We start from the raw sequence: 18638 nt of genomic DNA on the forward strand, positions 1-18638 counted from the left end.
TGGTCACTCCTGCACTGGTAGGTGGTTCCTCTCTGTCCTTGGGGCTGCGGGTGCAGTGCTTGTTCCAGGCAGTCGCGGTCAGGGGGAGCCTCTAGATCCTCTATGCAGGCGTCGCTGTGGGGGTGCAGGGAGGCCGACTCAGGGTGTCCACGTAGTTGGAGTCGCCTGGGAGTCCTCTCTGCAGTGTTGGTTCTCCTGAACTTGAGCCAGGGGCGTCGGGTGCAGAGTGTGAAGTCTCACGCTTCCGGCGGGAAGGGAGAGTCTCTTTAAAAGTTGCTTCTTTGTTGCAAAGTTGTTGCAGGTTCTGAACAGTGTCGCTGTTCTCTGGAGTTTCTTGGTCCTTTAGGTTCAGGGCAATCCTCTGAGTCCTCAGAGGTCGCTGGACCCCGTCGGATGCGTCACTGTGCAGGTTCTTTGAGTCTGGAGACAAGCCGGTAGGGCTGGGCCCAAGTCAGTTGGTGTCTCCGTCGTCTCTGCGGGGCTTTCAGGTCAGCAGTCCTTCTTTCTTCAGGTTGCAGGAATCTTATTTCCTGGGTTCAGGGTCACCCCAGGTACTGAATTTAGTGGTGTGTTTAGGTCTGGGGGCAGTAGCCATTGGCTACTGTCCTTGAGGGTAGCTACACCCTCTTTGTGCCTCCTACCTGAGGGGTGGGAGGCACATCCCTATTCCTATTTGGGTAATCCTCCAAAACCAAGATGGAGGATTTCTTGAGGCAGGGGTCACCTCAGCTCAGGGCACCTTAGGGGCTGCCCTGACTGGTAGGTGACTCCTCCTTGTTTTTCTCATTATCTCCTCTGGACTTGCTGCCAAAAGTGGGGGCTGTGTCCAGGGGGCGGGCATCTCCACTAGCTGAAGTGCCCTGGGGCATTGTATCACGAAGCCTGAGCCTTTGAGGCTCACTGCAAGGTGTTACAGTTCCTGCAGGAGGAGGTGTTAAGCACCTCCACCCAGTGCAGACTTTGTTTCGGTCCTCAGAGAGCACAAAGGCTCTCACCCCATGGGGATCAGAAACTTCTCAGTGGCAGGCTGGCACAGACCAGTCAGTCCTGTACTGAAGGATTGGGTAACATTACAGGGGGCATCTCTAAGATGCCCTCTGTGTGCATTTAATAAACCGAGCACTGGCATCAGTGTGGGTTTATTATTCTGAGATGTTTGATACCAAACTTCCCAGTATTCAGTGTAGCCATTATGGAGCTGTGGAGTTCGTTTTGACAAACTCCCAGACCATATACTTAATATGGCCACACTGTACTTACAATGTCTAAGAATAGACTTAGACACTGGAGGGGCATATTGCTCATGCAGCTATGCCCTCACCTGTGGTATAGTGCACCCTGCCTTAGGGCTGTAAGGCCTGCTAGAGGAGTGACTTACCTATGCCACAGGCAGTACTTTAGGTGCATGGCATCCTGAGGGGGATGCCATGTCGATTTTGCCTTTTTCTCCCTACCAACATACACAATCTGTAATGGCAGTGTGCATGTGTTTAGTGAGGGGTCCCTTAGGGTGGCACAGCACATGCTGTAGCCCTTAGGGACCTTCCCTGGGCACAGGGCTCTTGGTACCACTGGTACCTTTTACAAGGGACTTCTCTGGGTGCCAGGGGTTTGCCAATTGTGGAAACAATGGTACATTTTTAGTGAAATAAAACTGGTGCTGGAGCCTGGTTAGCAGGGTCTCAGCACAATTCTCAGTCAAGTCAGCGTCAATATCAGGCAAAAAGTGGGGGGTAACTGCAACATAGCCATTTTCCTACACTATGCCAGTGGGCTTGAAAAAAGTTTTTCCACCAATTTGTACGTCTTCACCTCCATGGGAATTGAATGTGGTCTTGTCTAGACTTATGGCCGCTCCTTTTGAGCCCATCCACAAAGCTTCTTTGCAACACCTTACGTGGAATAAAGCTTTTCTGGTAGCCATTACCTCAGCTAGAAGGGTCAGTGAGATTCAGGCTCTATGTTCAAAGGAACCCTACACATTTTTTCACGATAATACAGTAGATTTAAGAACCCTCTCATTGTTTTTGCCTGAGGTGGTTTCGGACTTCCATATTAATCAAACGATATCACTTCTAACATTTTTTCCCAAGCCTGTTACTCCAGCAGAGAAAGCCTTGCACTCCCTGGACCTGAAGAGAGTACTAAAATGTTATCTTGATAAGACTAAGGCAATCGGACAATCTGATCGCTTATTTGTTAATTATGGATATATGAGAACAGGGAGAGCGGCCTCAAAACAAACTATTTCTAGATGGATAGTTTCATGTATTGTGACTGCATACCAGTTAGCTAACAAACACTTGTTGGCTAAACCTAAAGCTCACTCTATGAGAGGGAAAGTGGCAACTACAGCCCTTTTTTAAGAATTTGCCTATCTCCGAAATTTGCAAAGGTGCCACATGGAGATCCGTACATACTTTTACCAGGCATTAATGTCTCGATTCAGATGCCAAGACACTCTCAAGTGGGTCAGGCTTCTTTAAGAAATGTATTTACACAAGAAAATGCTTTTCCTGCACGTCTGTCACTCAGTCTGCAGGGGTATGCCATGGCCTTGCTAATCTATTCAGTGTTTATGACTATTGATGAGAAGGATAAGTTACTTACCTGTAAATCCTAGTTCTCTTCCAGGGGTATCCTCATCAAAGTCATAAACCACCCACCCTCCTCCCCGGACGTGATTTGTAGAAGTGCAGCACTACTCATTTGTCTCTTCTATGTCTCATTGCCACCGGAAAAAAGTACTGACCTAACTGTGAACCAACTGTCGCCTCACTCTCACCCCTGAGGCATGGTGGGATACTCAAGGTCCTTAGGGTCTTAAAGGCACGGTGCCAGTTTTTTAATTCTACTGTGTTAACCTGCATGCAGCCTATTGGCTAATAATGCTCTTTTATTTTCAGTGATTTTTTTTTGTCTATTTTATTATGGATTACTTATACATTCTATACCTTATGCTTGGCTTACAGAAAGTTTTTTTGTACCTTTTAATTGAAGGTTTTTAATGTATGTGAAAAAGAAAAAAAACTCCAAAAATAACGCATTTTAGCCTGTTTTCTCAACATTGACTGCATTACTGTTTACACATATATATATTATATTGGTATTGAAATTCTCTACTAAAGTATTATTTTTCATATATTCCACACATATATGCATGTGTGTTTGTATATGCTCCGGGGTCCCCGACGTGGGCGGAAATATTCAGTGTTTGTGACTTTGATGAGGATACCCCTGGAAGAGAACTAGGATTTAGAGGTAAGTAACTTATCATTACTGATGGGAGTCCCTTTTCACCAGAAACTACCTTCACAATCTCTAATCACAGATGCTTCTCTCTAGGATTAGGGTTCACACATGGGCTCTCTCCAAGTTCAGGGCTTGTGGTCAGACAAAGAACAGTGTTATGAAATAAATATGCTGGAGCTCAGAGGGATTCATCTAGCTCTAAAGTCTCTTTATCCAGCCATACAGATGAGCTGCCTACTTGTTCAACAGACAGCATGACCACAATGCATTATCTGAACAAAGAATGAGGGACTCATGCATGTCCCCTGTCACGGAAGGCACAAGCCACCTGGAAATGGCTACTAGCCAGAAATCTAACAATTTCAGCTATTCTTCTACCGGGGTCTCAACACTCAAGCAGAATCTTTAAGCAGAACCAACACATAGGACCATGACTGGGTTCTAAACGACAATGTGGTTCAAGATATTTACCAGGAATGGGGGCAACCGCAAATAGACCTGTTTGCAGATGCAGCAGACAAAAAATGCCCAGACTTTGTGTCCAGATTTTACCAACCAGGGATAACGGGGAATGCCCTTTTGATTCATTGGTCAGAAAGCTTTCTGTACGTGTCCCCCCTATTCCTCTGACACAGAAGGTCATCATCAAATTCTACACAGCCAGAACCAGAGTGATCCTGATAGCCCCTGCATGGCCACGCCAGTGGTGGTACACTGACCTTTTACATCATTCAGAGACCACACAGTAGGCTGCCATGCAGAGCGGATCTCCTCCACATGCTCGGAGGGAAGATACTCCACACCAGGCTTCCCTCGCTGAGCTTGGAAGCATGGCTCCTGAGTTACAATTCTTCTCTATTAAGGTACACTTGGCAGCAATTACTGCCTTAAGAAAATCACTATCCCAAATGTCATTTTTTTTAAATACCTGTTGTTGAAGATTTTCTAGAGGGTTTAAAGAAAGTGTTTCCTCCAGTACCACCTCCTGCTCCTCCTTGGGAGTTGAAAGTTGTACTTTCAAGACTTATGGGTCCACCTTTTGAACCAATGCATAAGGCCTCCTCTATAACATCTGACCTGGAAAACTGCCTTTCTAGTAGCAGTTTCGTCCTCACGTAGAAACCGTGAGATTCAGTCACTTTGAAAGAACCTTACACTGTTTATCACAACAACAGGGCTGTATTGCTAACTCATCCCAGTTTTCTGCCTAAAGTAGTATCTGATTTCCACATTAACCAGACAATTTCTCTCCCCATGTTCTTTCCCAATCCATACAAACCAGGTTAAAGAGCGTTACACTCTGTAGATCTCAAACAAGTACTGACATTTTATCTACACAAAACAAAAGAGATCAGACAGTCTGATAGTCTGTTTATAAATTATGGCCCCATGAGGATGGGCTTAGTTTCCTCTAAGCAAACCATCTCCAGATGGATAGTTTCTTGCATTTTGGCAAACTGGTAAGTAAACAAAAAGCAACTGCCTGACAGGCCCAAAGCCCATTGTACCTGAGGTAAGGGGGGTAACTACAGCCCTACTTGTTCTCTGAAATATGCAAAGTCGCTACTTGGAGATCTGTGCATATTTTGCCAGACATTGTCTAGATTCAGCTACTAAGGCAGACGCACGCAAGTAGGGCAAGCCTCCTAAATCTGATTAGTTGCTGAATATGAATATATATATATATATATATATATATATATATGTTCCACCACATTTAATTCAGACGCTGGCACTCCATGCAGCAACGATTTATTCAAATCCAAAAATCCATATCATGTCAAAAAATCACCATTAACCAAAAAACAAACAAGAAAAGGTCTACGCGTTTCATCCATCACGGTCTTCTTCATTGGCTCCCAAAGGAAAAAATGTACAATGATGAGTTTAAGTTTTTGCTGGTGAGGAAACCATTAGCACCTTGCTTTTATATGTTACCCAAGATACACAAGGATATCCACAACCCCCCAGGGTGACTTATAGTATCAGCGAGAGGGAGTCTTTTGGAAAATGCCTCAATTTATTTAGATAATTTTTTATGCCCTTACGTATTCAGTTTGTCCTCATATTGCAGAGACACTACAGATTTTTTAACAAAAATGCAAGACGTTCTGTGGCAAACTCATTACATCATGGTAACAATAGATGTTGTATCATTATATACATGCATCCCACATGAAAAGGGAATTCAGGCTTGTAGGCACTTTTTCAGGGACAAACCTATCAGACTTTTAGAAGATTCTGAGTTGCTTTTGAAAATGCTGAGATTTTGCTTGGAAAATAATTTTTTCATGTATGTAGATCATTGGTATAGGCAAACAGCCGGGACTGCAATGGGAAGTTGCTTTGCCCCAAGTTATGCCTGTCTATTTATGGGGTGGTGGGAAACGCAGTTTGTGATGGTTGACGAGAATGCTGAATGGTTTCATCATAATATTTTTTGGACAAGGTATATCGATGATATATTCATGATTTGGGATGGCCCTGAACCTTTTATTATCTGATTTTTTTTTTAATTGGTTACCATAAAATGGTTTGAATTTAAATTTCACTCATAAAACACACAAACAGGTTATGGAATTTTTAGATGTAGAGGTTAGGGTTGAAGCAGGTACTTTACATACTAGACTGTTCATGAAAACGACGGCTGGAAATAGTATTTTACATGCCCAGAGTCACCACCCGCCTAGTGTGAAGCAGAGTATAGCCTATGGAGAATTACTTCGAGCAAAGAGAAACTGGAGTACACCGCAGAGTTTTGAAAGGGAACAAGAAATAATGGTCCAAAGGTTTAGATCCAGGGGTTACCCTAACAAAATTATCAAGGATGCTTGCCGAAAGGTAGAGAAAGTTCAGAGAGCCACCTTGCTTATACCAAAAAATAAGTGGACCGACACAAACACCCTGAGATTTGGGACTACCTTTAATGCAAATTCATTGGAAGTCAAACAGATTTTGACTAAATATTGGCATTTGATTAAGACAAATAAGGTGATTGGTCAGTTAGTTAGTCCTCGTCCAATGATAACTTACAAGAAAAGCAGTTCCCTGAGAGATATTTTGGTACACAGTTATGTACTAAAAAGGAGGGGAACCTTCTTGTGCCAAGTGCAAAGCATGCAGATATAGTATACATCGCAAAGATTATGTGTTACCTACCGGAAAAAAGAGAGCATTAAGAAATTTTTGAGTTGCACCACAGATTTTGCTATCTATGTTATGGTGTGCCCCTGCGGGCTACAATATGTGGGGAGTACAATTTGTCCCCTGAAGAAACAGATTCTTGAACATTGGAGATCAATCGTAAACAAAGATGTGACGTACCCGGTAGCTTGCCATTGCAATTTGGTACATGGAGGGATGGTGGAAAAAATGACCTTCTTTGGCATTGATAGCGTGTTGGATACCCCGAGGGGGGCGATAGAGGCGGTTAAAGTTGGAGTCCGAATACATCATTAGACTAAACAGTCAACATCATTGGGGTTTGAACAAGGATGAAGAACTTCATGTTCACATTGGTTAGTTATGGTAGTAGAAACACGGTAGTGTTTATACTGTTCAGGGCTTATTTCAAGTTTAATTCTAATTTTAAATTAAAGTTGACAGTACTGTTCAAGTGGCCATCCAATTAGCTATACAAGTGATGTTGAGGGTATGTGGTTATTTTTGTTAGTAGAACATATGAGATTAGGAGCATGGAGAGGGAGAAGAGAGAAAAAGTATGGAAGGAAATTATAAGAGAAGAGAAAGGAAAGAAAGAAGATGAGAAGTAGGAAAGAGAGGAAGGGTGAGAAAGAAGAAAAGAGGAAGGAGAGTAGAAGAGAAAAAAAAAAATCTTCTATGTCCATGACTTGTAAGAGGTGTTATATATGGGATGTAGGAGGGGCCACTTGGTTTGTACATTTATTTCCTTTGGGGGCCAAAGAAGACCGTGATGGTTGAAACGCGTAGCCCTTTTCTTGTTTGTTTTTTGGATAATGGTGATTTTTTGACATATGGATTTTTGGATTTGAATAAATAATCTTTGTTGCATGGAGTGGCAACGTCTGAATTAAATGTGGTGGAACATATGAAATGGGCCCTGCGCCCATTTTTTGATCACCAACCTCGCCAGGTGAGCGCAGGAAGAACAGCAGGACTTCTTCTTAGTGAGATATAAATATATATATGTGTATATATATATATTTATATATATACATACATACATATATATATAGTCCAGTAGAAGGCGTTTTGCCGAAACGCATTGACATCGCAATTCAGGACGCTCTGTCACCTGTATTAAGAAATAAAAGTTCGATGGCATCTGTCGCTGTAGATACGCATGTTCTGCAATAGCTCGCCATCTGGTGTTGGGCCGGAGTGTTACAAGTTGTTTTTGTTCGAAGAAGTCTTTCGAGTCACGGGACCGAGTGACTCCTCCTTTTGTCTCCATTGCGCATGGGCGTCGACTCCATCTTCGATTGTTTTTTTTCCGCCATCGGGTTCGGACGTGTTCCTGTCGCTCCGAGTTTCGGAACGGAAAATTAGCTAATTTCGGAAGATTTTCGTCGGTATTGTTGCGTTCGGGATCGGCGTACTTAGATTTCACACCGCATCGAAGATCGAAGAGCTCCGGTGCCCTTCGGGGTAGTTTTTCGATCCTCCGTCGGGGCCTGGTCGGCCCGACCGCGTGCTGAAGAACGCCGATGGAACGGACCCCGTTTCGTTTCTGCCCCAAATGCCACAATAAATACCCCTACACAGACCAACACTTGGTCTGCAACCTGTGCCTGTCACCTGAGCACAGCGAAGACACCTGCGAGGCCTGTCGTGCGTTCCGGTCCCGAAAAACACTCCGAGACCGTCGAGCCAGAAGACTTCAAATGGCGTCCGCACCGACAGCCCAACGGGAGTTCGAGGAACAGGAAGAAGAAGGTACCTTCTCGTTCCAAGACTCAGACTCCGAAGGATTCGACGACACACAAACCGTGAGTAAGACGTCGAAAACCACACAAAGAAACATTTACAAGGCCCAGGGGACGCCACTGCCACCAGGCCATGGCTCCACCCATAAATTCGGTGACCGACCGTCGGCACCGAAAAAGGCCAAAACAGTGCCGAGATCGTCCGACTCCGGGCGAGACACCGGCACGCAGCCTTCTCGGGACCGAGAAAGTGCTGGAGACAAGCCTCGACACCGAGATGCCGGTGTGGACACGGCTCGACGCCGAGACAGCGGCACCGAAACAGATCGACGCCGAGAGGTTTCGGCCCCGAAAAGGAAAAAAGTCACCTCGGAGCCGAAAAAACACGCAGACAAAGTTTCGACGCCGAAACAAACTGCAAGCGACCCAGCTTCAGGCTCTTATACAGAAGAGCACTCGCTAACCTCCCAAATGCAAAAGCATAGGTTTGAGGAAGAGCTACAAGCAACTGATGTGGACCATACGCAAAAGCGTATCTTCATTCAGCAGGGGACAGGAAAAATAAGCACCCTTCCCCCCATTAGGAGAAAGAGAAGGTTGGAGTTCCAGACGGAGCAAGCACCACAACCAAAAGTGGTTAAAAGAATTACACCACCACCCTCTCCTCCGCCCGTGATTAACGTTTCACCAGCACAAACTCCATCTCACTCCCCAGCTCACACCACCATGAGCCAGGGTGACCAAGATCAGGACGCATGGGACCTATACGACGCCCCAGTGTCAGATAACAGCCCGGAGGCCTACCCTACAAAGCCATCTCCACCAGAAGACAGCACCGCGTACTCTCAGGTGGTGGCTAGAGCAGCACAATTTCATAACGTAAGCCTCCACTCAGAACAGGTCGAGGATGATTTCTTGTTCAACACACTCTCCTCCACCCACAGCTCCTACCAAAGCCTGCCTATGCTCCCTGGTATGCTCCGGCACGCAAAAGACATATTTAAGGAGCCGGTCAAAAGTAGGGCAATCACACCAAGGGTGGAAAAGAAGTATAAGCCGCCTCCTACGGACCCGGTTTTCATCACTACACAGCTGCCACCAGACTCTGTTGTTGTAGGAGCAGCTAGGAAAAGGGCCAACTCTCACACATCTGGAGATGCACCACCCCCAGATAAAGAAAGCCGCAAGTTTGATGCAGCTGGTAAAAGAGTCGCAGCACAAGCTGCAAACCAGTGGCGCATCGCGAACTCCCAGGCACTACTTGCGCGCTATGACAGAGCCCACTGGGACGAGATGCAACATCTCATTCAACATCTGCCCAAGGACTTCCAAAATAGGGCGAAACAAGTGGTTGAGGAGGGACAGACCATCTCCAACAACCAGATACGTTCCTCCATGGACGCTGCAGATACAGCTGCACGGACAATTAATACATCTGTAACTATCAGACGGCATGCATGGCTCCGAACGTCTGGATTTAAACCAGAGATTCAACAAGCAGTTCTCAATATGCCTTTTAATGAAAAAGAACTGTTCGGTCCAGAAGTGGACACAGCGATTGAGAAACTCAAAAAAGATACGGACACTGCCAAAGCCATGGGCGCACTCTACTCCCCGCAGAGCAGAGGGAATTACAGCACATTCCGTAAAACGCCCTTTCGAGGGGGGTTTCGGGGTCAAAGCACACAAGCCAGCACCTCACAAGCAACACCGTCCACTTACCAGGGACAGTATAGAGGAGGTTTTCGGGGACAATATAGAGGAGGGCAATTCCCTAGAAATAGAGGAAGATTTCAAAGCCCCAAAACCCCTACTACTAAACAATGACTCACATGTCACTCACCCCCTCCACACAACACCAGTGGGGGGAAGAATAGGTCATTATTACAAAGCATGGGAGGAAATCACTACAGACACTTGGGTTCTAGCAATTATCCAACATGGTTATTGCATAGAATTTCTACAATTCCCTCCAAACATACCACCAAAAGCACAAAATTTAACAACACACCATTCCAATCTCCTGGAGATAGAAGTGCAGGCACTATTGCAAAAGAATGCAATCGAATTAGTGCCAGACACACAAATCAACACAGGAGTTTACTCACTGTACTTTCTGATACCAAAGAAGGACGAAACGCTCAGACCAATCCTAGACCTCAGAGTAGTGAACACTTTCATCAAATCAGACCACTTCCACATGGTCACACTACAAGAAGTATTGCCATTGCTAAAACTACACGACTACATGGCAACTTTAGACCTCAAGGATGCTTATTTCCATATACCAATACACCCATCGCACAGGAAATACCTAAGGTTTGTATTCAAAGGAATACATTACCAATTCAAGGTACTGCCTTTCGGATTAACAACCGCACCAAGAGTCTTTACCAAATGTCTAGCGGTAGTCGCTGCACACATAAGAAGGCAGCAAATACATGTGTTCCCATATTTGGACGACTGGCTAATCAAGGCCCATTCGTTCATACAGTGCTCAAATCACACAAATCAGATCATACAAACCCTCTTCAAACTCGGGTTCACCGTCAATTTCACAAAATCCAAAATTCTGCCACGCAAGGTACAACAATACCTGGGAGCCATAATAGACACATCAAAGGGAGTAGCCACTCCAAGTCCACAAAGAATTCAAAATTTCAACACCATCATACAACGCATGTATCCAACACAAAAGATACAGGCAAAGATGGTATTACAACTCCTAGGCATGATGTCATCATGCATAGCCATTGTCCCAAACGCAAGACTGCACATGAGGCCCTTACAACAATGCCTAGCATCACAGTGGTCTCAAGCACAGGGTCACCTTCTAGATCTGGTGTTAATAGACCGCCAAACTTACCTCTCGCTTCTGTGGTGGAACAACATAAATTTAAACAAAGGGCGGCCTTTCCAAGACCCAGTGCCACAATACGTAATAACAACAGATGCTTCCATGACAGGGTGGGGAGCACACCTCGGTCAACACAGCATACAAGGACAATGGAACGTACATCAAACAAAACTGCATATCAATCACCTAGAACTTCTAGCAGTTTTTCAAGCACTAAAAGCTTTCCAACCAATAATAGTTCACAAATACATTCTCGTCAAAACAGACAACATGACAACAATGTATTATCTAAACAAGCAGGGAGGGACGCACTCCACGCAGTTAAGCCTGCTAGCACAAAAAATTTGGCATTGGGCAATTCACAACCAAATTCGCCTAATTGCACAGTTTATACCAGGGATACAAAATCAACTCGCAGACAATCTCTCTCGAGATCACCAACAGGTCCACGAATGGGAAATTCACCCCCAAATTCTGAACACTTATTTCAAACTCTGGGGAACACCTCAGATAGACTTGTTTGCAACAAGGGAGAACGCAAAATGCCAAAACTTCGCATCCAGGTACCCACACAAACAATCCCAAGGCAATGCCCTATGGATGAACTGGTCAGGGATATTTGCTTACGCTTTTCCTCCTCTCCCTCTCCTTCCTTACCTGGTAAACAAACTCAGTCAAAGCAAACTCAAACTCATATTGATAGCACCAACTTGGGCAAGGCAACCCTGGTACACAACGCTGCTAGACCTATCAGTGGTACCCTGCATCAAATTGCCCAACAGGCCAGATCTGTTGACACAGCACAACCAAAAGATCAGACACCCAGATCCAGCATCGCTGAATCTAGCAATCTGGCTCCTGAAATCCTAGAATTCGGGCACTTACAACTTACCCAAGAATGTATGGAAGTCATAAAACAAGCAAGAAGGCCATCCACCAGGCACTGCTATGCAAGTAAATGGAAGAGGTTTGTTTGCTACTGCCATATTAATCAAATACAACCATTACACACAACTCCAGAACATGTAGTGGGTTACTTGCTTCACTTACAAAAATCTAACCTAGCTTTCTCTTCCATTAAGATTCACCTTGCAGCAATATCTGCATACCTGCAGACTACCTATTCAACTTCCCTATATAAAATACCAGTCATTAAAGCATTCATGGAGGGCCTTAGGAGAATTATACCACCAAGAACACCACCTGTTCCTTCATGGAACCTAAATGTTGTCCTAACTAGACTTATGGGTCCACCTTTTGAACCCATGCACTCCTGCGACATACAGTTCCTAACCTGGAAGGTGGCATTTCTCATCGCCATTACTTCCCTGAGAAGAGTAAGCGAGATTCAGGCGTTTACTATACAAGAACCTTTTATACAACTACACAAAAATAAAGTCGTCCTAAGGACCAATCCTAAATTTTTGCCAAAGGTTATTTCACCGTTCCATCTAAATCAAACAGTGGAACTTCCAGTGTTCTTTCCACAGCCAGATACCGTAGCTGAAAGGGCACTACATACATTAGATGTCAAAAGAGCATTGATGTATTACATTGACAGAACAAAAAACATCAGAAAGACTAAACAACTCTTTATTGCATTTCAAAAACCTCACGCAGGAAACCCAATTTCAAAACAAGGTATAGCCAGATGGATAGTTAAATGCATCCAAATCTGCTACCTTAAAGCTAAACGACAGCTGCCCATTACACCAAGGGCACACTCAACCAGAAAGAAAGGTGCTACCATGGCCTTTCTAGGAAACATCCCAATGCAAGAAATATGTAAGGCAGCCACATGGTCTACGCCTCACACATTCACCAAGCACTACTGTGTAGACGTGTTATCCGCACAACAAGCCACAGTAGGTCAAGCCGTATTAAGGACATTATTTCAAACTACTTCCACTCCTACAGGCTGATCCACCGCTTTTGGGGAAATAACTGCTTACTAGTCTATGCAGAACATGCGTATCTACAGCGACAGATGCCATCGAACTGAAAATGTCACTTACCCAGTGTACATCTGTTCGTGGCATCAGTCGCAGTAGATTCGCATGTGCCCACCCGCCTCCCCGGGAGCCTGTAGCAGTTTGGAAGTTACCTTCAATTATTTATATATGTATCATCTCAACCTTAAATAGGTGCATACTTAGTCACTCCATTGCATGGGCACTATTACTACAATTCAACTCCTACCTCACCCTCTGCGGGGAAAAACAATCGAAGATGGAGTCGACGCCCATGCGCAATGGAGACAAAAGGAGGAGTCACTCGGTCCCGTGACTCGAAAGACTTCTTCGAACAAAAACAACTTGTAACACTCCGGCCCAACACCAGATGGCGAGCTATTGCAGAACATGCGAATCTACTGCGACTGATGCCACGAACAGATGTACACTGGGTAAGTGACATTTTCATTATCAACTGAATTCGAGCCTGTTGGATGCGAGATTACTTTACCATTAAAAATTCACTGACGGGATCGGTGCAGCCGTCAGATGGCTAACTGTCCATCTGTTGAAGAATTATATATATATATATATATATTCGATGGCAAATGTAGCTGCAGATACACATGCTATTCGTATCTCTTCCGACATCTCGTGTTGGGCTTGGAGTGTTACAAGTTGTTTTCCTTCGAAGAAGTCCTTTCGGAGTCACGGGATCGAGTGACTCCTCCTCTCGGTTCCATTGCGCATGGGCATCGACTCCATTTTTAGATTGTTTTCTTTCCGCTGTCAGGTTCGGACGTGCTTCCTCTTGCCCCCGAGATTTCGATTCGGACGTGCTTCCTCTTGCTCCGAGATTTCGATTCGGCAAACCACAGAAAACCTTCTTATTCGTCGGTATTGTTTCGATCGTGTTCCCCATCTAGCATAGAACCAGTAGTACACTCAGATCCTTCATTTTCCACCCTTCGGGGCACGTGCTCCCGACTCTGGCCTAGCGTGTGGAAAAGCCTAACGGATCGGCCTCCATTCCGATTCTGTCCTTGGTGCCACGCGAAGTACCCCTATACAGACCAGCACTTGGTTTGTAATTTGTCCCTTTCGCCAGACCATCAGGAGGAAGATTGTCAGGCCTGTCGAACTTTTCAATCAATAAAGACCCTCCAAGATCGCAGAGCCCGAATACTCAAAATGACGTCGAAAAGCAGCGAACATCTCATCGTCATGGAAGAAGAGCAGGCACAGACAGCAGTCTCCATTCGAGACACAGACTCTGAACAGGAATCTGAAGAACACAGACCCATCACAGCTGGCCAACATGTGAGTACATCTGCACCTACACCCCTGCACAAAAAACATTTAAAGACCTTGGGTACACCACTGCCGGAAAGCCATGGTTTGGCCCGAAAAAAATACTGTTGGTGATCGTCCTTCGGGTTCGGCGCCGAAAAAGGCCACTCCTCCGTCCACTTCAAAGTCAAGCAAATCTATAAAAAGCCCTGTTTCAGACTCCAGTAAAAGACCCATTCCTTGGAGTCGAAAATTCGGCATTCGGCTTCGGAGCAGAGACCTCAGTCTACTTTTTTCGGGACCGAAAAAACGACACACTTAGGAGCCCAAAAAATCCTCAAATACAGAGGAGCAAGGACTTCCTAACAAAATTAACAGATTACAAGACCAATCATGGAATCTCATAAGACTTCTGAGGAAGAGCCTGAGATTGAACCAATATTACAGGTTATGGATGAGAGACAGTCCAGAATCCATATTCATAAGGAGACAGGAAGAATCATCACTGCACCTCCTTAAAAAAACAAAAGAAAGCTGGCTTTCCAAGAGGAAGTAGATTCTGTGCAACCACCAGCAAAGATGCAAAAACAAAAGAAGCCACTACCTCTCCATACTTCTCCTCCTCAATCTCCACAGCTCTCTTTCTCACCTCAGAATAGCCCACCACCACTGCCTTCTCCAACACATTCTTTATATTCACAGGGAGGTATGGCAGACCCCTGGGATCTCTGACCCTGATCCCATTCCGGACAATGACCCAGACCTTTACCCATCAAAACCTTCTCCTCCAGAAGACACCACTTCATACACCCAAGTAATATCTGGGGCAACAGCTTATCATGGAGTAACCATGCATTCTGAGCCATTAGAAGATTTTTTTATTTAATACACTGTCTTCTACACATTCCAGGTACCAGAGTCTCCAAATGTTACCAGGAATGGTTAAACATGCAGACCAAATTTTTATCGAACATGTAAAAGCTAGGATGATAAGAAATATAAGCCGGCGCCTACTGACCCAGATTACATCACTCACCAGGTACCTTCAGACTCAGTAGTAGTCAGTGCAGCAAGAAAGAGGGCAAATAGCCAGTCTTCAAGAGAGACACCGCCTCCTAATAAGGATAGTAGAAAATGTGTTGCTACACAAGCAGCAAATTAGTGGAGAACTTAAAATTGTTAGGCACTTCTAGCCAGGTATGATAGGGCCCATTGGGACAAAATGCAAGATATTATACAGCATCTCCCAAAGTAGCACCAAAAAAGAGCACAGCAAGTGGTGGAAGAGGGTCAAGCAATCAGCAATAATCAGGTAAGATCTGCCCTCGATTCTGCTGAAACAACTGCAAGGAGTGTAAATACTGCCATCACAATTAGAAGACGTGCATGGCTGCGCTCCTCTGGTTTTAAACCAGAAATTCAACAGGTAGTACTTAATATGCCTTTCGACAAAAAGCACCTCTTTGGCCCAAACGTAGACACCACTATTGAGAAACTGAGGAAGGACTCAGATACTTCAAAAGCAATGGGCGCTTTATTCACCACCCCATATAGAGGCTCCTTTCACAGACCACAGTTTAGAGGAGGCATTAAGCCACAATCCTCAGAGGCTTCCACCTCCCAAACAAAGCAAGGACAACAAACCCAGTATCAACAAGGTGGGTTTAGAGGATCCTATAGAGGTCAATATTTCAGAAATAGAGATAAATTCCAAACCTCTAAACAGACAACAACACAACCTACAGTGACTTCCTTACCTCCCTTCCACTCCACACATCTCCAGTGGGGGGAAAGACTATAGCAATTCCACTCTCAATGGCAAAATATCACCACAGACAATTGGGTATTATCAATTATCCGCACTGGCTATTGTCTGGAATTAATCTCCACCCCTCCAAACATCCCACCACGATATCACAAATTGTCCCCGGAACATACAGTTCTGTTACAACAATAGGTACAATCTCTACTATTAAAACAAGCAATAGAATTAGTTCCACATTCTCAACAAGGAACAGGAGTATACTCACTGTACTTCCTGATTCCCAAAAAAGATGGCACCATCGGGCCCATCTTGGACCTCAGACCCCTCAATCTATACATCATGTCAGAGCATTTTCACATGGTAACTCTGCAAGATGTTATTTCACTACTACAAAAACAAGATTATATGACTGCTATAGATCTCAAAGATGCGTATTTCCACATACCCATCCATCCAGCTCACAGAAAATACCTCAGGTTTGTCATAGCAGGAAAACACTACCAGTTCAAGGTGTTGCCATTTGGCATAACAGCTCCAAGAGTCTTCACAAAGTGTCTAGCAGTAGTAGCAGCCTACTTAAGGAGACAACGCATCCATGTTTTTCCATATCTAGACGATTGGCTAATAAAATCAAGCAATCTTATACAATGCCAAAAACACACTTGTTATGTAATAGAAACCTTGCACACCCTACGATTCACTCTAAACTACCAAAAGTCACACCTTCAACCAGCACAAGTACAACCGTACCTCGGTGCTATCCTAAATACTCAGCTAGCCCTAGTACTCAGCTAGCCCTAGTTTATCCAGATATACAAAGGATACAAGCTTTCCAAAATCTAATACCACTCATACAGCCAAATCAACAATAGACTGTAAGATTTATCATGAAGATTCTAGGATTGATGGCATCTTGCGTAGCAATAGTCCCACATGCAAGTCTAAACATGAGGCCCTTACAGCAGTGCCTTTCCCAACAGCGGTCACAAGCACACGGTTAACTTCAAGATCGAGTGTTGATGGACCGCCAAACACATAGATATGTCCCTTCAATGGTGGAAACACAGCAATCTAATGAAGGGGCGGTCATTTCAAGACCCTGTGCCTCAGACCATAATTACAACAGATGCATCAGTGATCGGTTGGGGAGCTCACCTAAACAATCGGACCATTCGAGGGCAATGGGATGTCAAACAGAAACAGCTACACATAAACCATTTAGAATTATTAGCTGTGTTTCTTGCCCTAAAAGCGTTTCAACCTCTTCTCAAACAGAAGAATGTTCTCATAAAGACAGACAACCATGTACTACCTTAACAAACAGGGCGGTACACATTCATCTCAGCTGTCCCTTCTAGCCCAAACAATTTGGAAATGGGCAATTCACAATCAACTTCATTTACTAGCACAATATATTCCAGGGATAGACAATCAGTTGGCAGATCTCCTCAGTAGAAATCACCAACAAACACACAAATGGGAAATTCACTCCCAAGTACTTCAAAAGTACTTTCAAAAGTGGGGAACACCAGACATAGATCTATTCGCAACAAGTGAAAATGCAAAATGCACAAGCTTCCCATTCAGGTACCTGCACCCTCAATCCAAGGGCAATGCTCTATGGCTCAATTGGTCAGGGATATTTGCTTACACTTTTCCCTCTAATTCCATTTCTGGTCAACAAGATCCGGCACACTTCCCTCACTATGATACTCATAGCTCCCACGAGGGCACGTCAACACTGGTACACAGCACTATTGGATCTATCTGTAGTACCACATCACAATCTCCCAAACAGACCAGACCTCCTGACTCAAAACAAAGGTCAAATCAGACATCCTAATCCCAGTATGCTCAACCTGCCGATTTGGCTCCTGAGGTCATAGAGTTTGGATAGCTACAGCTTCCATCAGAAAGTCAGGGCATTCTAAAGGCAGTGCTAAGCCGCTAAATGGAAACATTTTGTGTATTACTGTCAACCCAAAAACATTAATTCACTCAAGGTGTCCAAACAGGATATTGTATGCGATTTGCTTTACTTACAAAAATAGCAAATCTTGCATATTCATCTCTCAAAATTGATTTAACAGCAATATCAGCCTACCTCCAAAACAGACAGCATATCTCTCTGTTTAGAGTTCCTGTCATAATTGCTTTCATGGAAGGCCTCAAAAGAGTTACTCCACCTAGAGCTCCACCAGCTACAGCCTGGAATCTTAACACTTTGCTTACAAGGCTCGTGGGTCCACCATTTGAACCCATGCACTCTTGCACACTATAGTTTCTCACATGGAAAGTTGCTTTCCTATTAGCAATTACTTCCTTAAGGAGAGTAAGTGAAATTCACGCATTCACTTTCAAAGAGCCCTTCTTCCAAATTCACAAACACAAATTAGTACTTAGGATAAATGGAAAATTCCTACCCCAAGTGGTCTCACCATTTCACATCAGTCAGTCAGTGGAATTGTCAGTCTTTTTTCCACAGCCAGATTCAGTTGCTGAAAGAGCTCTCCACACTTTTGATCTCAAAAGAGCTCTTATGTATTATATATACAGAACAAAAGATTTTAGAAAATCTAAACAACTTTTTTTGGCTTTTCAGCAGCCTCATAAAG

At 44.3% G+C, this 18638-nt stretch overlaps 1 protein-coding gene across 2 annotated transcripts in view; it reads left to right on the plus strand.

Moving 5' to 3' along the window:
* Nucleotides 1–18638, plus strand: part of DYRK1A (dual specificity tyrosine phosphorylation regulated kinase 1A) — a 633571-nt gene that overhangs the window by 333609 nt on the left and 281324 nt on the right. The gene's annotated exons all lie outside the window — the stretch shown is intronic.

Source organism: Pleurodeles waltl, chromosome 8 (assembly GCF_031143425.1).
Source record: "Pleurodeles waltl isolate 20211129_DDA chromosome 8, aPleWal1.hap1.20221129, whole genome shotgun sequence".
NCBI lineage: Eukaryota > Metazoa > Chordata > Amphibia > Caudata > Salamandridae > Pleurodeles > Pleurodeles waltl.